At 35.7% G+C, this 9,980-nt stretch overlaps 1 pseudogene; it reads left to right on the top strand.

Moving 5' to 3' along the window:
* The first annotated feature begins 378 nt into the window (after nucleotides 1-378).
* Nucleotides 379-3,512, top strand: LOC125410327 (thioredoxin-like protein 4A pseudogene; annotated as a pseudogene).
* Nucleotides 3,513-9,980: the final 6,468 nt, after the last annotated feature.

Below are 9,980 nucleotides of genomic sequence, written 5' to 3'. Positions count from 1 at the left end.
TTTCTATGTACTATAGTGTATTCATTGTAATTAGAATATTAGTTGAAAAAGTAGCCCATTTAGTAACCATCATTAAATACAAAAATGTAATGTATCCTATTGACTCCATGTGCTGGGATAGGAAGAAGGAATAATTGGTTGATTTAAAGGTAACTTACTGGTTCCACTCTGCATGAGGCACTGGTCATGCAAGGAGTAGCTGGGGTTGCCTGGGCTCTCACAAAGAAGCTCGAGACATCTGGCTGTACAGGTCCACTCAAGATTCCATACATGCTCCTGTATCTGCATGAAAGCTGGCAAGTAGACCAGCCATCCTTTCAGAGAATCACACAATTTTCACTTGTTTCAGACATGACTGGGGACACCAGATACATAAAGATGAATGAGGTTCTGTACAGCATCACTGAAAAAGTTGAAAATTTGGCAGTTACTTACCTTGTGGGTATTCCAGAAGTACCTGATGCCAACATAATGTATCAGTTATACCACCCATGTACTGTCATGGTTTTCTTCCAAAACAAATATGCTATGATTGATTTGGGCACGAGTAATAACAAGGTGAAATGTATTGTTGTAGAAGGCTTCTTGTTCATTTCCCAGCCACCCAGACTCCCAAAATAATCACACAGAAACTATATTATTTGCAATACTGTTTGGCCAATAGCCTAAGAATATTGCTAGCTAGCTCTTACATCTAGAACTAATCCATTTCTATTCTTTTATATTTTACCATGAAGCTCATGGCTTACTGGAATGGTTCTGGCTAGAAGCTTGTGACTTTCCACTCTGAGGGCTCCATGACATCTCACTGAGTCTGCCTTCTTTCTCCCAGAATTCAGTTTAGTTTTCCCCACCTACATCTGTTCCCCTATAACTCTGCTATAGGATCAAAGCAGTTTTTTTATAAATCAATTGTAATCACAGCATAGAGAGGGGAACCCAATATCACCTCCTCTAAGGTTTTAAATTTAACAAAGTAAAATTACACATAAAAAAGAGTTATCAAGCATGAATTACAGTTGCATTACAATATTTATATCTACTTTATCTTTTATCATAATTAAGGAAAACTGTAACTATATCTATTATTCAACTTCATCAAAGACTCCAGAAGGATACAGTGTTACCTAACAAAACAGGAAGTACATTGTAGGCAACCTCCAAAACTCCACAATTGACAGAGATATCTTGCTGTCTGGACAGTCACCCAAAGTTCTTCTGTAACATTGGGGCATCCAATCTTTAGCCTACAGGCCCATGGTATGCAGCAGACTTTTGCATTGAGCAGGAAATTTCAAAGAAAATTCCACCTATATTGGCAATTTGTCAGTCATTTTCTTCTGTGTCCTGCAGAATGTCTGGCAGACTCTTTCATGAAACACAAACCCCAAAGGACGTCTCACCTTTAGGCAAGTTTAGCAGTCATTTCTCTGTGGGTCCTGCATGTCCAGTTCACACACCATATCATCAAGCAGTCCAGGCAAGAGTAGTTTCTTACTCAAATAGCTAACCAACACCATAAGGAGCCTCTTTAGTGCCCATCATCCTCTTGAAGCAGCTTGATGCTGCCAGGAGCAGATGTGTCTCACTGTTTTGAAAAATCCAAAGTTCTTAAACATTTTAAATGCCATATTCTGAAGTTCTCTGAAAGATTTCAAGAATACCTATCTAACTGAAATATATCTACATATAGCTAGAAAACCTAACTAACTTGACTATAAACTTGACTATTATAGATGATTATCTATTAACCTGTATTTCTTAATTATACATTTTTGAAAGAACTACACAAACACAATACCTTAATAAGTGCAGAAATATACATATAACAAAATTGATCTTAAATTTGCATCAATAAACCAAGATCCATACCAATGTATGGTATCTATCTCTATATCACATCCCCCTTTAAATGTAAACAAACATTTATAAACAATATTTGGGAATATGAGCATAGTTCTTTCCTAACTGCTTTCTGCTTTCTGTTGGGCAAAGTATTTTTGAGGGTGTTCACAGTGACCTTTTGGGAGGTCTTGTTCCATCAACCTGCAATAGCCTAGAAAGATTCCACAGAGTCTCATTCTCTGTGGAAACAAAAGCAGAGCCTATTTTCCAAAGCAACAAATCCTTAGACCCAAATTTTGAAGTCATGATACATTTATGTTGGTTTATCTCAGAAGCCCCCAGAATCAAATATCTTTCTGTAGTCAAAAAATTCAAAGAAAAAACAATAATATAAACTATCTAGACTCTCTGTGTACTTTCCAACTTTATGTGGCTTATTTTTCTTTACTTATTTTAATCTATGACTGTCTGTACTCTGGCTCTTAAAAGACAGTTTTATCTTCTTTTTCAAAACCATTTACTTCATTTTGTAACTCTCTATATTCTTTTTCTTCTCTCTCCCAAGCCTACATACATTTATCCAACTTTATGTTCAATTTAGATGTCTTTTCCACTTGGATCTGTCTTTATTATGTATCTGTAATTATTTTCTGACCAGAAACACTTCTTAAAATGTTAAGTGGCTAAGCATAATTACTAAAACTAAGGCTGCTTTGCCTTTGGCTATGCCCAGTACAATATGGTCTGTTTAGTGCAGGCCATGCTCACAGCCCCCAAAAGGTCTATGTTGTCATTAAGCAAGTTGTAGCACCTTGCTCACAAACCCCATTCAAATGTTCAGCCTCCTGAAAGCCAGAGTTTGTGCTGGCACCACAGCGCAGGAAGGCACCACCATTTCAACACCACATGAGTTTTTATTGCACCTCTCTTAATGCAGCCCAACACCCCGGCTTACCATGAGCCCATCTAGAAAATAAATTTGTGGCTACCAAAAGCCATGCTTAACTCTGTTCTTTTGTGTCTACATTTCCTTTCCAAGCCCTCTCGGGTTTTATGTAGATTTAGCTAGTACATGATGGAACATCAATTGTTATTGTAGGGGGCTGCTTGTTTGTACCCTGGACACCCAGTCTCCCAAAATAATCATACAGAAACTATATTATTTGCAATACTGTTTGGCCAATAGCTTAAGTGTATGGCTAGCTAGTTCTTACATATAGAATTAACTCATTTTTATTCTTTTATATTATAACATGAGGCTCATGGCATACTGGCAATATTCTGGCTGGCAGCTCAGGTCTTTCCCCTATATGGGATCCATGGCATCTCAATGACTCTGCTGCCTTCTTGCCCCCAGCATTCAGTTTAGGTTTTCCTGCCTAGTTCTGCTTCCCTATAGCTCTGCTATAGTCCCAATGCAATACGACCCATGTGCAGTCATGAAACCAAAGCAAACATATAACAATTGTTTTGGGTACTAGTAATAACAACAAGATCAACTGGGCCATTGAAGACAATAAACAGTTGATATTATAGAGATGATGTACTATGGTGGCTGTAAAGACAGGGGTCTGGTGGTGTCTGTCAAGGATTACTTTCCAAAGTACAGATACCAAGGTCTACCCTCACAAGCTGGGCATGGGACAATGGGATCCTCTTTCACATGAAAACACTCAGATCTTCATAACCTTTGGAAAGGCCTGCAGTGGAGCATGGCTGTAGGTCTGGAGGATTCTTGAGATGACAGACACATGACCTTAGCTAGCTAAAGCAAATAAATATATCATGATGGAATAGTAAAAAGAAAATGTAGTTTGGTTTGAAGGGTTTTACAAACTGAAGAAGACAGAGAAGTATAAAACTTGTATTTTAGTAAGACAGAGACTCCACAGAAATGTTTAAAGAAGGAAGTATTCTTGCTGTTGAGCAGAGCAGGGATGCACAAAATAGATAGTACTTCATCTGAGTAATGAATAATTATGGATGATCATTTATTACAGAAGGGATGGAGATAGAAAAAGCAGGTAAAAGGCAAAGAACTTGAAGTAGCATTTTGTACACTGACCAGTGAGACATTTAGTCAATTATTATAATGTTAAATCTCTTATATCATGAAGAATCCTGATGCCATCAGAAAAAAAGAGACTGAAAGTAAAGAGATCACTGTATACAAACTAAGCTAAGGTTATAAAAGAAATGTTGTTCGAAAAGAGAAATTATTTGTCAAGCACATATACTGAAAGGAAAGATACCATTGCACAAAAACTAAACTATGATAAAAAAAATGATAGAAAGCAGAAATGATTTCTCAAGAACATTATACTGAATCTGTTAACATATTGCCTGTGAAACCACACAGGAAACTCAGTAGTTGAGCTAATGAACTTTGTTGAGTTTAAAATGTTAATAACTATGAGGAAAAGTAATTGTGTCTAAATGATGTACTGTTTTCAGATATTTACAGTAAAAACGTAGTCACTCAAAGGCTAAGTTAGAAGAAAGAAATATGGTAATTCTTCTATCAGAAACCTAACCTGGTAGCTCTAATGTTGGAAAACTTCTGCTTGGTCAACAGCAATATACTTTCCCTCTTTCCCTCTTACACTCTGCCTGTGAATGCTTATATGTATAGATGTTGTACATCAGCTCAAATAGTAACTGGTGAGGTTTAGAGTGTGTGTGTGTGTGTGTGAGAGAGAGAGAGAGTGCTATAATTTATCTTCTTCTTGCCTGTCAAGCTATATCACCTCACCTGTCCATCTTAAGTGTATTATTCTTCTTTCTGGGGTTTCCTTTTCCCCTTTGTCTGCTTATATATTGTGAAAAACATTCCACCCTTCTGCCTATCTGAACTAAATATTGTTGATAGCACTGGTGTTTCTATTTCTGAGTATTTGCTCTGTCTTGCAACTTTTATCTCTTTATGAAAAACTCTCTTGAAGTATTTTCATTTGAATATACTGTATATTTCATGTAGGACACTTATTATTGTAAAATCAAGGTGTTCTCCATATCTGCAATAAATATTTATTCTCTATCTACTTTGAGTAAGCTTTCTCATATATGCTTGGATGGAGCCTGAAATTTGTAGTCTATGAATGAACAACAGAGAATATACAAAATGGAGCATAGACATTTTAGAACCCTTTCTTATTAAAGATCCTGTCAAATTATAGTAAAAATAATTAAAATAGAAAATGAGAGAGGCCTATGACTAGATAAGCATGTCCAAAGAGTTTCTGAAAAAAAATGAGATGGCTTTCCAAGAAAAATTATAATATACTACAAGGAACATAGGACAGCAATGAGGTTAATGGTTGTAATAAGGCCCATCCAACCTTCTCACAGGCCTAACACAATGTCACCTAACAATATGATATGATCTGGTCCAAGAATAATTCTAAATCAAATCCAGTGATTTTCAGAAGGAAAGCCTACCTTAGCATAGCACATTTCTCATAAATTTTAAGACTAGTGGCAATAGTCATAAAAGATGTGGCACTGAATACCTCATAATAAATTTTGATGTCTCAAAAGAGTAAAATCACTACATTATAAAATTCCTACAATTTAAAACCTTAAAGATGAAGCAAAATTATTAAAACCCTATCCTTAAATTTGGCCTGTTTTTTAATAAATGTTATAGAATTTTATTTCAAAATTTAAAAATTCTTTCATATATTACAACCCAACTACTGTTCACCCTCCCCCACCTATCCCTATTCCTCTGCATCTCACCTCTATCCAAGATCCACCAGCCCCTGCAGCTCCTTTTAGAAAAGAGTAGATCTCTCAGGGATTTCAACCAAACATAGCACAATATGCAACAATAATGCCAGGAATATACTATCATATCGTGACTGGATGGGGTGACCCAGTAGGAGGAAAAGGTTCCCACAAGGAGGCAAAAGAGTCAGAGACAGTCTATGCTCCACTTTTGGAGTCCCACAAGAACACAAAGCTATTCAGCAATAAGTATATGTAGAGGATTTTAAGCCATAAGATAAAGTAGCCATATGAAGAAAAGATGATTTGGCCTATTTTTAGCCAGCTTTACTAACTTAAATTATCCTGTTTTACCTTATCTACCCTTTGCATCAGAGCTTTATTTTTCTTTACTTCTGTATATCTTACTTTCACTGCTTCTCAAGTCTGGCAGACTGGTAGCAGATGTCTGGCTTACAGCCCTATGCATCTCCCTAGTTCTCTTTCTTTTGGTCCTCTTCAACCTAGATCTCTTCTATTTATTCTCTCTCCCTGCCAACCCCACCTATCCTTCCTCTGCCTAGTTATTGGCCATTCAACTCTTTATTAGAACAATCAGGTGCCTTAGGCAGGCAAGGAAAAACAAATGCAACACATTTTTACATAATTAAACGCACATCCTTACATCGTTAAACAGCTGTAGAATAAACAAATGGAACATACTTTCATATAATTAAAGTAATATTCTGCAGCATGAAGAAATGTAACACATCATTGCCTAGTTAATCATTTGGGATAGAATATCATCAATCCCAATATCATCAAAGCCTTTGTTGACTTGAAACTCAATATATAGACTAGGCTGGCCTCAAACTTGCAGTGAATCTCCTGTGTTTTCTTTCCAAATATTGGGACTACAGTTTGAACTACCAAGCCAAGAAAGTATATCATTAGAATTATGATGGCAATTTCATAGAATCTATAGATTGTTTTGGTTGTTATGGCAAATGTTCAAATATGAATTTCAGAAATTTTACACAGGATGACTTTATTCCAGTGTGTTCAGTACTAAAAGAAAGCATAGGAAATAATTTCAATATATTGACATAGACTTGAATTTCTGAGTAGGATTCAGAAAATAATAGGCAAAACTGATGAACAGGATTATCTGAATTTAAAAGAGAAAGAAGTTTTAGAAAATTAGAGTAAATTTGTGCTGCCCATTCATCCAAAATGAGGGAAATATACAGAATACATAACGTTTTAAAAAAATCAATAACCAAGAGAATAAAATTACAAGATCAATAGTTGGGCACATGATCTAAAGACACTTCTGATGAAATACAAATGGCCAATAAAAACATACAAAAAAGACTGACATACTGTGGGACAAAGCCATTGTACCCTGTAAAGATTTGTCACTTGTATTGGTTTAATAAAACATTGATTGGCCAGTAGTCAGGCAGGAAGTATAGGTGGGGCAATGAGACTAGGAGAATTCTGGGAAGAAGAAAGGCTTAATCTGCTGTCACCAGCCAGAAGCAGAGGAAGCAAGATAAGAATGCCTCACTGATAAGAGGTACCAAGTCATATGACTAAACATAGATAAGAATTATGGATTAATTTAAGACGTAAGAGTTAATTAGTAATAATCCTGAGATAATATGCCATCCAGTTTATATTAATATAAGCCTCTGTACATTTTATTGTAACTGAATGGCTGTGGGATGAGACAGGGCAGAAACTTCAGTCTACACTGGCAAGATGACTCAGTTAGTAAAGACACATGTAGTCAAGCTGAAGGATCTAAGTTTGATACCCAGTGCAGTGCCCACAGAGTAGAAGGACATAAATGACTCTTGTAAATTATCCCTTGTGGCCCTCCATAAGATGTGTGTATACACAGTCATTGAAACATGCATACACATAAATAAATGCAATAAATATATTTTAAAGTAATAACCACATAGAAGTATTTATTACATCAAGAAAACAAAAGTCAAAATGACAATGAGGTTCATCCTTACATAGTCACAATAGGTATCTTCTAAAAAATAATTTTAAGAAATTGCTGATGAGTGTTAATATGAGAAGGAGCCAATATACACTTTTAATATGAATATAAATTATTCTGATATTATCATCAACAATATGGACTGCCCTCAATGAAAATAAAAAACAAAATTGCCATATTACTCTGCTATACCATTCCTAAGTATATTCATTAAGAAATTAAAGTTTTTAGCCAGGTGGTGGTGGCACAAGCCTTTAATCCCAGCACTCAGGACACAGAAGCAGGTGGAGGTTTGTGAGTTCAAGACCAACCTGGTTTACAAGAGCTAGTTCCAGGATAGGCACCAAAGCTGCAGAGAAACCCTGTCTCAAAATACCAAAAAAAAAAAAAAAAAAAAAAGAAAAGAAACTAAAGCTTTTATAACATTGTGATTCCTGTATATTTGGGTTTAGTCTAGCAGTGTTCACAGGAGTCAAGTAATGGATTTAGCATAGATGCTATTCAATGGATGAATGGATTATTAAAATGTTGTGCATATATGAAATGTGACAGGGCCCATAGGTATGTATCCATTCTACCTTGACTAAAGGTCAGAGAGTTGGAACTTACTTCTGTTCCTTCAAGGTTATTGTCAATAGTTCAGACAACAGGTTTGGCTAATATACAAACCTGGTATTTCAGGTATTAAGATGTAGATCATTTTCTACCTCAAACAAAAATCTAAGGATCCAACTAAGTTCCTACTTCCCTTAAGGAGATAACAATGAATATCACCAAGGGAGTGGTTTGCCTATAGAATATTTTGGTCTAGGGTGTGAGTGTTACTTGTCTTCTTTTGGCAACAGAATGCTTAATTAAGAAGCTCAATAAAAAAAAATAAAGAAAAAGGAAAAGAAAGATAGAAAAAAAGAACGTAACCCATAGTCCTTCAACTGGTCTAGTCAATCCTTTTATCATGTGAATGCAGTTTTTTTTTTTATCTTACCCCTAACTGTTAGGGTCAGACAGAGTATATAAGCAAATGGAAATTAAATGCAGATGATTTTCAGTATTCACTGGAACTCCCTCCCAATTCTATCTTATATTTCACTTTAGGATTTTCACTCATGTCTTCATTTCCTTTACTTATTTTTCTAATAACCATGTCCTTACCCCAGTAAGTGATATCCTTGTCAAAGTTGGTCTCTCCAACAATGAATTATTATAAATTTAAGACAAATAAAATTATGTAATTTTCAGTTAAATTTTTGGAACTGGATTTATTCATGTTAAGTGAAATAAGCCATCCTTGGAACAATTATTTTATGTTTTCTCCAAAATGTGGAGTAAGAAATAATCAAGAAAGCCAGATGTAGGGTGTATGCCTTTATTCCCACCACTCATGAGGCAAAAGATATCAGACCTCTATGTGTTTGAATTCTAAAGAATTCCAGGCCAGATAGGACCAAATAGTAAGACCTTGTCTTCACAAAGAAGAAAGTAGATAGAAAAACTATTTGGAAATATACAGTAAACAAGTGGAATGGATATGTATGAATAATAATGCAAAAACATACAATTAGAGTATTTACACACACACATATACACATGGAAAATTCCATCACAGTACCTAAAGGTTTGCATAAGTCTTATACATTAATAAAAATTAAAACTAGAACCATCATATGATACAACAATTGCACATTTGAGGGTACAGTCAATGAGATTGAAAGTACATATTAGTGAAATATAGTCTATCATGCTTATTGCAGCACTACTCACATTAAAAATCCTAAGTGTTTGTTATGAGATAATAAAATGATGAGAATATGGTGGGAAGAAGACAGTACGACAGCGACTGAAAAAATAATAATAAATAGCCTGTCATCTGTAGTAGCATAGATGAATGTGGAATAAAATGCTAAGAGACAGAAATGGAAGGCCAAACACCTTGTAATATCGCTTATACACAAAATCCAAATATTTAAACAGAAACAAGCTGAGTTGAATTTTGTTTCCTTGGAGTGGTTTATGTGGAAATTTGGGCAATGTTAAATTTTATTTATTTATTTATTTCATATTTTTATTTATTTATTTATTTATAAAAATTTCCACTCCCACTCCCCCCACTCCCTCTCCTCCTCCATCTCCAGTCCTAAGAGCAGTCAGGGTTTCCTGCCTTGTGTAAAGTTCAAGTTCCTCCCCCCTCCCTCCAGGTCTAGGAAGGTGAGCATCCAAATAGACTAGGATCCCAAAAAGCCAGAACATGCAGACAAAACAAGACCCAGTGCCATTATCAATGGCTTCTGAGTCAGCCCCCATGTGAGCCACATTCAGAGAATCCAGTTTGATCACATGCTCGTTCAGTCCCAGTCCAGCTGGCCTTGGTGAACTCTCATTAGAGCAGTCCCCTTGTATCAGTGGGGGAACGCACCCC

The sequence above is a fragment of the Myodes glareolus genome, chromosome X, assembly GCF_982192425.1.
Source record: "Myodes glareolus chromosome X, mMyoGla1.1, whole genome shotgun sequence".
NCBI lineage: Eukaryota > Metazoa > Chordata > Mammalia > Rodentia > Cricetidae > Myodes > Myodes glareolus.
This window is presented reverse-complemented; position numbering and strand designations above follow the sequence as displayed.